Here is a 15,407-nt window from a genome sequence, read left to right on the forward strand (position 1 = left end):
ACAGAAACGAACACCAGTGAGTTGGAGGAAAGGGCCTTGGCTGGAGCTGTGAGTGTGGGCAGCCAGTTCCAGGCTGAAGATGGGGAAGATGGAGCTGACCCGGAGAGCCACAGGAAAGGAGAAGGTAGTCATGGTCGTCCTTCCTCCTGGTGCAGCTCCTGGCAGCTGGGAAGCCCCCTCCCCCTCCCCCCTGCAGAGCATTAGTTGCCAAATTCTTCTTGGATGCTCTGGAGCCATCTCAAGAAGTGGACCCTCCGACTACTAAGCTAGCCCTCCTCATCTTCAAAGGAAGTGGACTTTCCCTGCGCTGGGCAACTCTCCTCCTGTTCCCTACCTGCCCACCTGTTGTCTTTTACATGAAAACCCCAGAGCAGAGGACTAACCAGGAAGCCACTGGGCCACTGCAGCAGAGTAATTCACAATGCTCCAGATTTTCTCTGCCTGTGAAGAAAACCATCTCTCATTCCTTCAGACTTTGAGTTGTTGTTCCCTCGCTATTCTCCCTTTGGTGTTAGTGGATGAACTGAACTGAACAGCAGAGCAAATGAACCAAATACATTGAAAAGTTCCTGGCCCTTCAGGGACTTGAAGTCTAGCAGCACAAGCTGATAAATAATTTGATACCCATAGAATTCTCTGTAACCAGGTGAGGTAGGGAGGAGCAGGCTTCCATTCAATCGATAAAATGTCTGTTGGCATGTTTGTCAAGTGACACAACTGGGGAAGGGAACTGCACTGTCAAGATGCTATGCAGTAGAAGAGGGGTAAGGTTTTCTGGAGGGGATAAGAAGACAAACCGTGGGGGCGATGTTGGAATGGAAGTTTGATCGTCAGGTGAAGATGCATAATCTTCATGGAGGGTCAGAGGGGCTGTGTGTTAATGAGATAGCGATGTGAGTGTGGTGCAAACCAGTTATAAGCTGACCCAGGAATCAGACACTGGGCCTGGGAGATACAAGGAGAGACAAGGAAGATAGAACACTAGCCTGGGAAGAGGAGACTTTGATGTGGGACAGTCAGGCCATGGCATGACAGCGCAGGAAGGGTCTTGGGTTAACACATGCCTACACTGTGGTCTTTATCATTTGGATGCTCACTGCTGTATCTTCTCACATCCAGTGTCAGGCTGGAGATCAAGGCAGATGTAGTGGTTCACACACCCATAATCCCTATACTTGAGAGGCTGTGGCAGGAGGACTATGCATTTCCCCCCAGCCTGAGCTACATAGTGAGAACTTGTCTTTAAAGAGCGAGGCTGGGGAGTAGCTCAGTGGTACCGTGCTTGGCTGGTGTGTGCAATGGTCAATCCCTACATGAAAACAAAGCCAGAAAGCCACCCTGGAGATAAAGCATGGCTATAGACTAACGCTCATCACAGCCCTGCTTCTCTGCTGTGGCGGTCACTGCATGTTAGGGTCTTGTCTATAAGCCTTCCCCTCAGCCATTCAGTGTCATGCCTGTGCTGCAGCCCTCTGGCAATGGTGCAGTGGAGAACATCACTAGAGGACGGGCAGGCCTTTGTCACCAGCAGGCTCGGAGACTCGGAAATACTGCGGGCTTTCAGGCCACAAAGGTAAATGAAGTATAAATGTAGGAAACCAGAGGATGCTTCTCTCCATGTGTAATACAGTCCTTTCATGTTAAGCATCTGACATGTGAGATTTGGAACAGATGACAAGGAAAAGAAGTTGTCTACCTGTTTGTATCTTCTTCCATTGCCGCTGGCTTCAAAGCCCCCTTTACTCTTACTTAAAATTGCCATGCAATTGGTCAAAATGTAATTCCACGGGGAAACCTTCCAAGGAATATCATTCAATATCATCAAGTCCAAAATCCACAAACTACAGCCATTTACTAATTGTTTCAGAGATATCAGCATAAGGTCTGCATTCCAGCTGCCCACAGTTTTACCCTGGTATCTCCAGGCAAGCTCTTTTCTTGTGGATGACCCAAGTTCAATCACATGCCTTTGTGTGCCTGGCCAGAGCAAGCACAGAGATGAATCTAGAAGTGGGAAGGATATGACCTGGGCTGGGGGGCGGTGTTTGTGAGTCACATGGCAGAAGATGGGAGGGAAGCCTCTGAGTAACCACCTAATACTATACAGGGCAGTCTCCCATGGTGGCCAGCAAGAGGAACTCCTCCTGCCTTTGTTTCTTAGCACAGGGACCCAGAATTTACCAGACAGATAGACTTTCTCAGGGAGGTGGTTTACCTTTGAGTGAAGAGGGTCACTTGAGGGGTTCAGAAGACAAAGAAAAGGAGCAGGGATATCCCTGGAAGTACCTATCATGATTGAGATCTCACTTGGTGAGATTTCAAGGCCCCTGGTTGGAGGTGAGTGTAATATAGGCCGTTTTCTGTTCTCACCTCCACAGGCATGAGGCATGGAACAGCTTAAGAAATTTGGGGCCACAAAGTTTAGGTGTAAACCCTAGGATCCCAGTTGTGTTGCCTATTTTCTCTCCAGAGGGACCTACACTCCACTTGAGAGGGTTTGTATCTTCTACTACAAGCCACATGTGCACCAGCCTTGACACTGGGCCAAGAAATGGAGCCTATGACACCCCTGCTGATAAAGTCAAGAATGAAAGGCCACACTTTGAAACAGCTCGGGCTGGACTCATGTGATTCAGGAATAGTCCTGGGCCTTCTCATTTAGTGATGTCAGCTGAGCCAGCTCTGCCTCATCATCCACAAGTTAAATGGCAGCACCAGAGCTACTCCACGGAGGTCTGACTCCGAGGCCCAGTTCCAGGTCTCAGAAGCCAGCAATTCTTCTCAGAAGGGCTGATGACACCTGAAACAACTTTTAGACATGCAGGACAGCTGAGACTGTTCAACCAAGAAAGTGATGAGATTTCCATGTTCCCTAGATTGATTGCAAACTGGCAAACCATTGCCTCTACGGAGAGTGTGTACCATGATGTCATGGCATGATGACATGAAATGATTATATTAAGATAATCAGCATATCGATCACTAGTTAACATATCTAAAGTTTACTTGTTTTGTGGCGAGAACATTTAAAATTTATTGGTGGATATTTTGAAATTTTAATTTCTTTTCCATCCTTTTTTTGACAGTTTCATGTTTATTGCAATATTCTATGGTTATATTACCCCTCCATTGCCCTCTGTTGTCTCACCTCTGTTGTCTCTGAAGCTCTTCTCCCAGTGGTCACGCTATTGAAGAGTCTGAGATCCTTTCCTATTGCACACTCATAGTCAGTAGCTCCCCAGGATGGGTGGGTCTCCCAGCACTTTCCTCTATCCATGATGAAAGCTACAGCCTTGAGAACTGGCGTCCACTGTTGCTCTGTGTTCGTGATGGCTATGCCATAGCCTTCTCCCCTATCCTCTTGCTCTTAGACTTTATGCCCCGCCCCCTTTCCAGGTGTTCCTTGTTAGCAGTTTCGAAGTAAGCGGTGCATCATGGTTAACTACAGACAGCATGGATTAGACATTGTAAAGCTTGCTTTCCCCAAAGGAGTTGAGCATGTACCAGGTGAGGACAAACAGCCTCTGATTCCTTATCCCTGCCTGCTTCCAGCCCGGGAAACACTGCCATGCTTTGTACTTCCGTGATTTAGCCCGGTCTTGGCTCCACCTATAAGTCAGTATATGCATGTTTCCTAACCCTCTAAGGATCATTCCCTCTGTGTCACTGGGGAGAACTTCTGAGTCAGTAGATTGAGGAAATCAGGGATAGTTTTGAAGAAAACTTCGAGTGAGACATTATTTTGCTTGCAAGCACTTGCGGTGAGGTTTGTGTCCCTGGCTCCCCAGGGAGAGCCAACACTGTGGTTACAGGGGGGAGGTGGTGCAGGAGACTTGGAAGCAGGGAGAGATGGGGCATGCAAAATCTCAGAATGCATAGGATGAAGAAAGTAGGACAGCTTTAAACATGTATCCACATATTCTCGGGGTGGGGGTGGTGTAGATACAATGTGTCTTCTTGGGCTAACAACTGGACCTCCTCCCTGAAGCCTTTTGTCATCTGTAAGGGAGTCTAGAGGGTTAAGAGGGTTAAGAAGGATACTGAGTATATTGTATTATTTGAAAATACATGTTCTTTAAAACTAGGCATATCATGTATCTTTGTTTTTTTAAAGATTTTTTTTTGAAATAGAAAATAGATATGCAAATAAAATCAAGGAAAATAAATGTCCTAAGCTTGGCCTTTAAAAAAAAAAAAAAGAAAAACAACTTCAGATTTTCTGAACTGACACCAATATGGCCATGGGTTGGTCCCATTGTCATATGGGTCATGGGGCCATGGGTCAAGGGGTCACCTGTCATTCCTGTCGCTTCAGATGCACCCTTCCTTAGCACTGGAAAATCCAACTGTCTCCAGCACGTCTTCCCACGGCTCTTACTTCCCAGTCTGCTGTTAAGTGTTAAGCGCTGTTTCAACTCTTCACAGAGTTCACTGGTGAAATATGGGTAAGACATCAAATGGTAATTATGACTGCACAGGCTTAAAGGTCAGAAGACAGACTGCTGCTCTGTTCGGTCGATCTGATGCTGAGGGAGAGGCGATGGCCTGGCTCTGGGAGCGACCCCTGGAGCAGACTGGAGTCTCTCCTTGTGATAAAGCGCTGGCCTGCGTTCTCAGGGCGGCCAGACTTCAGAATGTTGAGAGTAATATAAACACCAGTACAGAGCTTCAGGCTCTACCGGGAGCACAAACACTGCTTCTCCTAGACACAGGAAACTCTCCTCGGGTCTTTATTCCAGAGAATGAAGACTAGGCAAACATCCCCACGATGGTGATAAACATGTGTGCAAAAGAGCAGAGTGCCAGGAAGCCTGGTCCTCTGTCTCTAACCCTTTCCTCTTTCATACAGCTTCCTAAGTATCAGCCTTATACAACGTGGTAGCTCGGAGGAGAAATGTGCCTCTTAGACTCGGGTATTTCACAGAATCCCCAGTTGGTGGCACTGTTTGGGGAGGTTTAGGTAGCAGAGGCTTGGGTGGGCTTTAGAGTTTCTAGTTTCACCTAACATGGAGTTCATTCTGTTCTCTGTTAATGGTTGAAGATGTAAGCTCTCTGCTTCCTACTCTTGGTGCCACACCTGCTGCTTGCTGCCTTCCTGCCATGATGGACTATTACTCCTCTGGAACAGACAGATACACTCTTCCCTAAGCTGCTTCGCATCATGGTATTTTAACCACACTAACACAAGTATGTGAGTTTACCTCAGTGTCTTAATTATGGTTCTGCTATGTTAAACAACCAGGACCATAAGCAACCCAAGGTGGAAAGGACTTATTTCATCCTACACTTCCACATCGTAGTCTACCATCAAAGGACGTCAGGGCAGGAGCTTGAGGCACAAACTAATGTAGAGGCCATAGAGGAGTGTGATTACTGTCTTGTTCATCCCACATTCCTCAGTTTTCTGAACCATACCATCTAGGACGACCTGTCCAGGTGTGGCACAACCCACATGAGGCTGCCCCACCCTACCCAGGAATCATTAATCAAGACAATGCGCCACAAAGTTGCCTTCAGGTCAATCTCTCACACGTTACCAAGTTCTGCTGCTAGCACAAGATTCAGCCTTGTTCCCTTCTGGCCCAGAGTTGTGTGCTGGCCCTGAGCAAGCACATCCCAGAATATTTCACCTCAGTGATTCTGGTCTCTTCTTAAGAACAGCTGATTCTCAGCTCCATCTGACCAGGATCGATTGTCCCAGCAAAGCCAAGGGTTCACTTCAGTGGTTTTTAATTCAAAATATTGGATGATTCACACGGTCAGACTTCCCTCTGAATCTCTGTAAGCCAGGTCTCCATTGGCTGTATTGCTTTCAACCTTCTTCCTCTTCTTCTTCCTCCTCCTCTTCTTCTCCTTCCCCTTCCTCTTTCTCTTTTTCTAAAATATATTCTTCTCTTGTAAGTTACATCCTGACTACAATTTCCTCTCCATCTGCTCTTCCCAGTTCCCTCTCCCCACTTCTCTCTCTTAGAGCGACTCTTCCTCTGTTTTTCTTCAGAAAAGAGTAGGCCTCCCAGGAATATCAACCAAATACCGAATAACAAGTAACTATAAGATAGGACTGGAGAAATGACTCCATGGTTAAGAGCACTGGCTGCTCTTCAAGAGGACCAAGGATCAATTCCCAGCACCCACATGGCAGCTCACAGCTGCCTGTAACTTTAGTGACAGAGGATCTGACACCCTCTTACCGATGCACATAAAGTAAGAATTAAATAAATTCTTACTTTTTATTTTTAGAAAGTTACCATAAACTAAGCACATAACTTCATATCAAGGCTGGGTGAGGCGACCCAGCCAGGGTTGGAAAAGGGTCCCAAGGAGCAGCAAAAGAGTCGGAGACATCCCTAGACCCACTGTTAGGAGCCCCACAAGAATACCAAGCTACAGAACCATAACATATAAACAGAGGGGCCAGGTTAGACCATGCAGGCTCCCTGATTCTTGGTTCAGTGTCTGTGAGCCCCTGTGAGCCATGGTTAGTTGACTCTGTGGGACTTTTTTTGTTGTTGTTCTTTTTTCTTTTCTTTTCTTTCTTTTCTTTTCTTTTCTTTCTTTTCTTTTCTTTTCTTTTCTTTTCTTTTCTTTCTTTCTTTCTTTCTTTCTTTCTTTCTTTCTTTCTTTCTTTCTTTCTTTCTTTCTTTCTTTCTTTCTTTCTTTCTTCCTTCCTTCCTTCCTTCCTTCCTTCCTTCCTTCCTTCCTTCCTTCCTTTCTTTTTTTTGGTGGAGTCTTCAACCCCTCTGACTCCTACAATCCTTCCTCCACCTTTTCCATGGGATTACCTGAGCTCCACCTAATATTTGATGTGAGTTCCTGCATCTACTCCCATCAGTTTCTGGAAGAAGTCTTTCTTAGGATCATCGGGCTAGGCTCTGGCCTATGACTACAGCAGAATCTCATTAAGAATCATTTCATGGACTTTTATTTTTTTTGCCAGTTGTGTTTGGTTCTATCCTAGGTCTTTGGGCTACCCAGCCTCTGGGTCCTGGCCCTTCAGGGAGCGTCAGGTGCGGGCTCGCACTTGGAGCATGGCCAGTCATTGGTTGGCCATTCACACAAGTTCTGTGCCACTTTTACCCAGAATATCTTGCAGGTAAGACAAATCACAGGTCAAAGATTTTGTGGCTGGTTTGATGTCCCATTTCCATGACTGGGAAACTCCCTGGCTACATAAGACAGCCATGTCAGGCTCTGTATCCACCATTTCTAGGAGTCTTGTAGATTCCAAGGAGTTTCCATTGCACTAGGCTTCCACGTTGCCTCCAAATGCCTCCAATTCCAATTGTTTCCCCCTGGTTTTGTCTCTCTATTGTCTTCCCCCCACCTGATCCCTCTTGTTCCCATTCCCACCTGTCCTCAGTTCACCCTCAAAAATCTATTCTATTTCCCTCCCTAGCTTATCTTCCATGTTCCTACACACGAAACTGCTGAACCCTGAACACTCAAAAGCTTTCCTCCCCCACAGCTTAAATGACCACAGTCCTCCCAAAGAGCACATAGTCGGGTCCATTACAGCAATATCGGGTCTTAGGGTTTCTAGTGCTGTGATAAAACATCACGACCATAAGAAATTTGGTGAGTAAAGGATTTATTTTGCTCATATTTCTATTTCCTAGTTCATCAAAAAGGAAGTCAGGACAGGAACCCACACAGGGCAGGAACCGGGAGGCAGGAGCAGGCGCAGAGGCCATGGGAGTGGGATGTTGCACACCGACTTTTCTCCCTGCATTGCTCAGTTTCCTTTCTTGTATCATCTAGGGCCACTAGCCCAGGGATGGCACTGCCCACAATGGCCACCAGGCTAGGGATGCCCCACAATGGGCAAGGCCCTCCTCCATCAATCACCACTCAAGATAATAACCACTAAACTCATCTACAGGCCAATTTTATGGAGATGTTTTCTCAGTTAAGAGGACTTCCAAGACATGTCTCGGTTTCTTAACAAATCCAGCCAGCACAGTCGGTCTCAACACTAAAAACGTTGATCAGAGTGAGTCCCCTGTTAGACCTTTGGATGTGCTGCTGTGTTGTTCTGTGGGTGCGTTGGGTTTGTTAGATGTGGCCTTCATGGGCCTTCTTGTGTGTGGTTCTTTATGTTCCTCTCTTCCAGGTCTCTCATCTCCACTTTTGCCACTGTGCCTGAACTCACTACACTGATGTTCCTCCTATCCCTGTCCTGGTAACTGTCGGCATTGCTGGCAATGGTCATCTTCCACCACAAGTGCACTTTCCTCCAGGAGACAGGACTCAATGCATTAAGGCGGAAACCAGCATGTTTCCCTACCACCAAGCAAGGGAAGGGATACCTCAAAGAAATGAGATTATTTGGAACTTGGAAATTGACATTTGAGATCAATGCCTCCTTTGGGAAACTGCAGACTATGAAAGGAATTTGTTTTCTGGGACAAGACAGAGAAGACTCACCCGTGTGTGGGATGTCTAGTTCGGCTTTGGAGGCAGCTGTCGGGACCTGTATCCTGGGAGCCAGGCATATTATTGTGAGAAGACACAGAGGCACGTGTCCCATCCATGTATTTTCTGAATTTCCTCAGTTTCTGTTGTTATATCTCTCATTTTATTTCTGATTTTGTTAATTTGGGAACTCTCTCTGTGCCCTCTGGTTAGTCTGGCTAAGGGGTCATCTATCTTGTTGATTTTCTCAAAGAACCAGCTCCTGGTTTTGTTGATTCTTTGTATAATTCTTTTTGTTTCTACTTGGTTGATTTCAACCCTGAGTTTGATTATTTCCTGCCTTCTTCTCTTCTTGGGTGTATTTGCTTCTTTTCACTCTAGAGATTTCAGGTGTGCTGTCAAGCTGCTAGTGTAAGATCTCTCCAGTTTCTTTATGGAGATACTCAGAGCTATGAGTTTTCCCCTTAGCACTGTTTTTATTGTGTCCCATAAAGTTGGGTATGTTATACCTTCATTTTCATTAAATTCTAAAGTCTTTAATTTCTTGCTTACATCATCCTTTACCAAGTTATCACTGAGTGGGGCGTTGTTCAGCTTCTATGTGTATGTGGGCTGTCTGTTGTTTTTCTTGCTATTGAAGACCGGCCTTAGTCTGTGGTGATCTGACATGATGCATGGGATTATTTCAATCTTGTATCTGTTGAGGCCGGTTATATGGTCAGTTTTGGAGAAGGTACCATGAGGTGCTGAGAAGAAGGTATATTCTTTTGTTTTAGGATGAAATGTTCTATAGATATCTGTTAAATCCCTTTGGTCCATAACTTCTGTTTGTTTCAATGTGTCTCTGTTTAGTTTATTTTTCCATGATCTGCCCATTGATGAGAGTTGGGTGTTGAAGTCTCCCACTATTATTGCATAAGGTGCAATGTATGCTTTGAGTTTTAGTAAAGTTTCTTTTATGAATGTGGGTGCCCTTGAATTTGGAGCTTAGATGTTCAGAATTGAGAGTTCATCTTGGTAGATTTTTCCTTTGATGTGTATTAAGTGTCCTTCCTTATTCTTTTTGATAACTTTTGGTTGAAAGTCAATTTTAGTCGATAATAGAAAGGCTACTCCAGCTTGTTTCCTGGGACTATTTGCTTGGAAAATTGTATTCCAGCCCTTTACTCTGAGGTAGTGTCTATCTTTGACACTGAGGTGTGTTTCCTGCATGCGGTAAAATACTGGGTCCTGTTTACATATCCAGTCTGTTAGTGTATGTCTTTTTTATTGGGAAGTTGAGTCCACTGATGTTAAGAGATATTAAGGAATAGTGATTGTTGCTTCCTGTTATTTTTGATGTTATTTTTATATTTGTGTGGCTATCTTCTTTTGGGTTTGTTGAAAGAAGATTGCTTTCTTGCTTTTTCTAGGTTGTAGTTTCCTTCCTTGTGTTGGGGTTTTCCATCAATTATCCTTTGTAGGGCTGGATTTGTGGAAAGATATTGTGTAAATATTTTTTTTTTTTGTCATGGAATATCTTGGTTTCTCCATCTATGTTAATTGAGAGTTTTTCTAGGTATAGTAGCCGGGGTTGACATTTGTGTTCTTTTAGGGTCTGTATGAGGTCTGCCCAGGATCTTCTGGCATAATGATAATAGGGATGTCCTCTTTATGGTCTTTAAGGTCTTATAGTCTCTGGTATAATTCTGATAGGTCCACCTTTATATGTTACTTGACCTTTTCCCCTTACTGCTTTTAATATTATTTCTTTGTTTTGTGCATTTGGTGCTTTGACTATTATGTGTTGGGAAAAATTTCTTTTCTGGTCTCATCTATTTGGAGTTCTGTAGCCTTCTTATATGTTTATGGAAATCTCTTTCTTTAGGTTAGGGAAGTTTTCTTCTATAATTTTATTGAAGATATTTAGTGGCCCTTTAAGCTGGGAATCTTTGCTTTCTTCTATACCTATTATCCTTAGGTTTGGTCTTCTCATTGTATCCTGGACTTACTGGATATTTTGGGTTAGGAGCTTTTTTCATTTTCCATTTTCTTTGACTGTTGTATCAATGTTTTCTATGGTATCTTCTGCACCTGAAATTCTCTCTTCTTTCTTTCTTTTGTATTCTGTTGGTGATGTTTGCATCTATGACTCCTGATCTCTTTCCTAGGTTTTCTAGCTCAAGGGCTGTCTCCTTTTGTGATTTATTTATTGTTTTTATTTCCATTTTTAGATCCTGGATGGTTTTGTTCAATTCCTTCACGTGTTTGGTTGTGTTTTCCTATAATTCTTTAAGGAATTTCCTCTTTAAGGTCTTTAAGGTCTTCTACCTGTTTACCTGTGTTCTCCTGTATTTCTTTAAGGGAGTTATTTATGACCTTCTTAAAGTCCTCTATCATTATCATGAGTTGTGATTTTTAAATCAAAATCTTTCTTTTCTGATTTGTTGGGGTATCCGGAGCTCACTGTGGTGGGAGAACTGGGTTCTGATGATGTCATGTAGCCTTGGGTTCTGTTGCTTATCTTCTTGCCCTTGCCTCTCACCATCTGGTTATCTTTGGTGTTAGCTAGTCTTACTGTCTCTGAATGTGGCTTGCCTCTCCTGAGAGCCTGTGTGTCAGTACTCCTGGGAGACCAGTTCTCTCTGGGAAGAATTAGGTAATGGAGAGCTGTGGTACAGGGTCAGCTCTGCGGTGCAGACAGAAACTGGAAGAATACTGTCTCCAGCTCTTCTTTGGTTCCTGTGTCCTGGTGATTCTGAACGGGTCCCTTTTGGGCCATAAATTTGAGCAGAAGTGGTAGTCTTACCTGTACTCACTGGTGTGTTGGTACTCCTGGGAGACTAGCTCTCTCATGGCGGTATTTGGCTATGGAGCACTGTGGCACAGGATTGGTGCCCATTTCTCCTTATCCCAGACTCTGATCACTTGATTACTCTTGGTCCCTTACATAAGTAGAGTCATATAGCACTTATATTTTTATGCCTGGCTTAGTCACATTTGACGATGACTATGTTGATCATATAACTGTATTATAATTTAATTAGTTCCTTCTGAAGGTAGTAGTCTACTGTAAGCATAGCTCTTATTCTGTGCATCTTATTTAGGTATGAGTTGCTTCTACCTTTGCTTTTGTGAATAATGTTGCTGTGAGCATGGGTGTGCCTCAACTTCAACCCATAATATTTTAGTAATAATGCTTATTTTCTCAAAACATAACACCAAAAACAATGGTTTAATGGTTTATTAAGGACAAGAACAATTTCAATTTCTTTTTTATAGTTCTGTGGATCAAACCTAAGAGTATCATTCCTTCTAGGGCACTGCCCTACTACCAAGTACTCTCTCTCCAGCCTCGGAAATTTTATAACAAGAATGCATTTTCTCTGATAACAAAGATGTCATCTTAGTGCCTGGTTCTGAGTGCACTCCTGAGTTCACACAAGAGCTTCAGTCATCTGAGAAGTGACAAACAGACAAAGAATGCTGATTGGCATCATAATTACTGTCAGCAATTGGAGTTGCAGAGGAGCAGAGGCAGGGGTCCAGGCACGGCTCTGTCAGTGAGGGGCGCTACTCTGGCAGCGCAGGGGTGAGGGCCTTTTGGTAATGTGACATTTATGGTGATGTTGACTAGTGGGAAGAAACAAGGCCGACACAGAGCGGGAGGAAAGACCTAGAAGAAAGATCTTTCTCAAGACCATAGCTCAAGAAAGTCTTTTGGAAAACTCCCAGAGTACACCCGTCCTTCCGGTCAGTGAGGATCAGTTGGGACTGTGTGTAGTCATAAGTTTCAACTCTGGAGCAGTTCAGAGTTTCATGCTCAAGCATGAAATTGCCTGCTGTGGACCTGCTCTGTGGCTCTGACACTGCAGCACCTCGGGTGGATAAACTCCGGTGTCCTTCTCCAGTTGTGGCCATACAGACCTGCTGCCTCAGCACGTGGGTCCCAGGGCATTCGTGGCCAAAGATGCCTGCCGGTGTTTCCCACGTGGGTGGCTGTGATAAGCAGGGCTAAGCTCCCAGAACTGTTTGAGAAGAAAATGTTCTTTCAGTATGTAGTGTGACTTCTGTAGAGCTCTCCTTGTGGGGGATGGTACTTTAAAAACTTATAAATCTACTGTGGCTGCTTGAGTTTGCCTACGACATCTACTCTTTTCTATTTCATCCATTTTGGGGGCCCTAGCGGAATAAGTATCAAGACAAGAGACTCTCTAACCTGGGGTTCACTGCTCAGGATGGAATCCTGGATTTCCATGTGGCCAGCAGGAACAGCAAACTGAAACAGAGATGGTGACAATCGGGAGCAGGAATGGCATTGATGGTCCGCAATCTTTTCCCTTAGGCAGGATTGGCCATGATCTCGAACCCTCTTTCTCCTAGGTTCTCATTCTCCAGGTGCGGATTGCCCACCCTGAAGCCCGCGCCCGGGGTGTTGCCTCAGACCCACTGATGGAGAAAGGAGCTCTTAATGTACAGAAAAGCGCTGGGGAGGAGCTCTTGTGATAAGCAGTGACTCGTGTTTCCGCACAGCCTGTCTGGCTGGGTGTCCCTGGTTACCTTCTTTGTTGCTGTTGTTGCTAACGTCCTGTCATCTGCATTAATTTTCATGAACGTAGCTGCTTGAGCTATGGAAACATTTATAATTAGATTGATATCAGGGAGCCAAGGGATGTCCTTCTGTTTCTGTCATTTCATCTTCGCTCAGAAAGCCAGCTCAGGGCCTATTTCTCTCCTTGAGTTGAGACTGGTTAATGGTTAGCAAATTTTAGAATATAGTCTCTATAGACCTTCTCAGTTTTTTTTCTTTTAATCGCAATTTTCAATAATAAATGTTACTTGATTGAAAGTTCAAAACTTCACAAAACAGTATTTATTCCTACTACACCATTATGCAGTATGGCGTTTTCGATGCTATAATATTATCTATATGTTTTTTTGTTAGATATATTCTTTAATTACATTTCAAATGTTGTCCCCTTTCCTGGTTTCCCCTTCGAAAACCCCTTATCCCCTCCCCCCTCCCCCTGTTCATCAATCCACCCACTCCCACTTCCCTGTCCTGGCATTCCCCTACACTGGGACAATGAGCCTTCACAGGACCAAGGGGTTCTCCTCTCATTGATGTCCAACAAGGCCATCCTCTGTTACATATGCAGCTGGAGCCATGGGTCCCTCCATGTGTACTTTTTGGTTGGTGGTTTAGTCCCTGGGAGCTCTAAGGGTACTGGTTGGTTCATATTGTTGTTCCTCCTACAGGGCTGCAAGCTCCTTCAGCTCCTTGGGTTCGTTCTCTAGCTCCTTCATTGGGGACCCTGTGCTCAGTCTAATGGGTGGCCGAGAACACCCACCTATGTATTTGTCAGGTACTGGCAAGCCTCTCATGAGACAGATAGAACAGGGTCCTGTCAGCCAGCACTTGTTGGGATCCACAATAGTGTCTGGATTTGGTGACTGTATATGGGATGAATCTCCAGGTGAGGCAGTCTCTGGATGGTCTGTCCGTCAGTCTCTGCTCCACACTTTGTCTCCATATTTCCACCTGTGATTATTTTGTTTCTCCTTCTGAGAAGGACTGAAGCATCCACACTTTGGTCTTCCTTCTTCTTAAGCTTCATATAGTCTGTGAATTGTATCTTTGGTATTCCCAGCTTTTAGGCTAATGTCCACTTATCAATGAGTATATACCACGTGTGTTCTTTCGCGATTGGGTTACCTCACTCAGGATGATATTTTCTAGTTCCATCCATTTGCCTAAGAATTTCATGAATTCATTGTTTATAATAGCTGAGTAGTACTCCATTGTGTAAATGTATCACACTTTCTGTATTTATTCCTCTGTTGAGCAACATCTGGGTTCTTTGTAGCTTCTGGCTATTATAAATAAGGCTGTTATGAACATAGTGAAGCATGTGTTATTATGTGTTGGAGCATCTTCTGAGTATATGCCCAGGAGTGGTATATATAATTGGGTCCTTAGATAGTACTATGTCCAATTTTCTAAGGAACCATCAAACTGATTTCCTCAGTGCTTGTACCAGCTTCCAATCTCATCAGCTATGGAGGAATGTTCCTCTTTCTCCACGTCCTCACCAGCATCTGCTGTCCCCTGAGGTTTTGATCTTAGCCATTCTGACTGGTGTGAGGTGGAATCTCAGTGTTGCTTTCATTTGCATTTCCCTGATGACTAAGGGTGTTGAACATTTCCTTAGGTGCCATTTGGTATTCCTCAGGTGAGAATTCTTTGTTTAGCTCTCTACCCCATTTTAAAATAGGGTTATTTGGTTCTCTGGAGTCTAACTCCTTGAGTTCTTTGTATATATTGCATATTAGCCCATATGTGCATGTTATAAATGCTGCTGAAAGGCTGTTGAGGAGCCGCCATGATGCAGGAATGAGTTAAGACCTGTGGTTTGCAAACCGGTGCATAACCTGTCATTTACCCTCCTGCGTGGGGCACCCCTGCTCCTTCAGAACAATGCAGAGAGGGCTCTCAGAGCATGTACACCTCAGGTTTTTTTCAGTGGGTCTTCCTAGAGTCATCTGACTGAACCCCTAGGGTTTTGAACTCCCCAGAGTTTTCGGGTTTTCTGGGATTATAAAGAAAAGAAAAGTATTTACAGCTACATATTCTGTTTGCAGTGAAAAGAGAATTTTTACTTCTGGTCCAGACTGCCACGAACTTACTTCCCTGCTTATGTTGTCAGACTGCTGCCCATTGCACTTCTGCTCATTCATTCATAAATTGTTTTCCAGGGCCGATATGAATGTTGATCTGTTCTCTATTCACAGAACTCTTTCTCAGCAGGTTACGATGAGGAAATGAAGCTCTCAGTAAAGCTTCTGAATACTTGGTGATCTTGCCGCTGTATTTGCATTAAACCTGCCTGCTGCTGAGAGTCTACAGTTTCACATTCTGGGGTTAAAGTCTGTCATGTTACAGGAAGGTGATTGACAGAGGTTTCCTTAGATTGCTGAGACTCTTATAAGAAATTAACACAAAACGTGAAGCTTAC

The sequence above is a fragment of the Apodemus sylvaticus genome, chromosome 3 (genome assembly GCF_947179515.1).
Source record: "Apodemus sylvaticus chromosome 3, mApoSyl1.1, whole genome shotgun sequence".
Lineage (NCBI taxonomy): Eukaryota > Metazoa > Chordata > Mammalia > Rodentia > Muridae > Apodemus > Apodemus sylvaticus.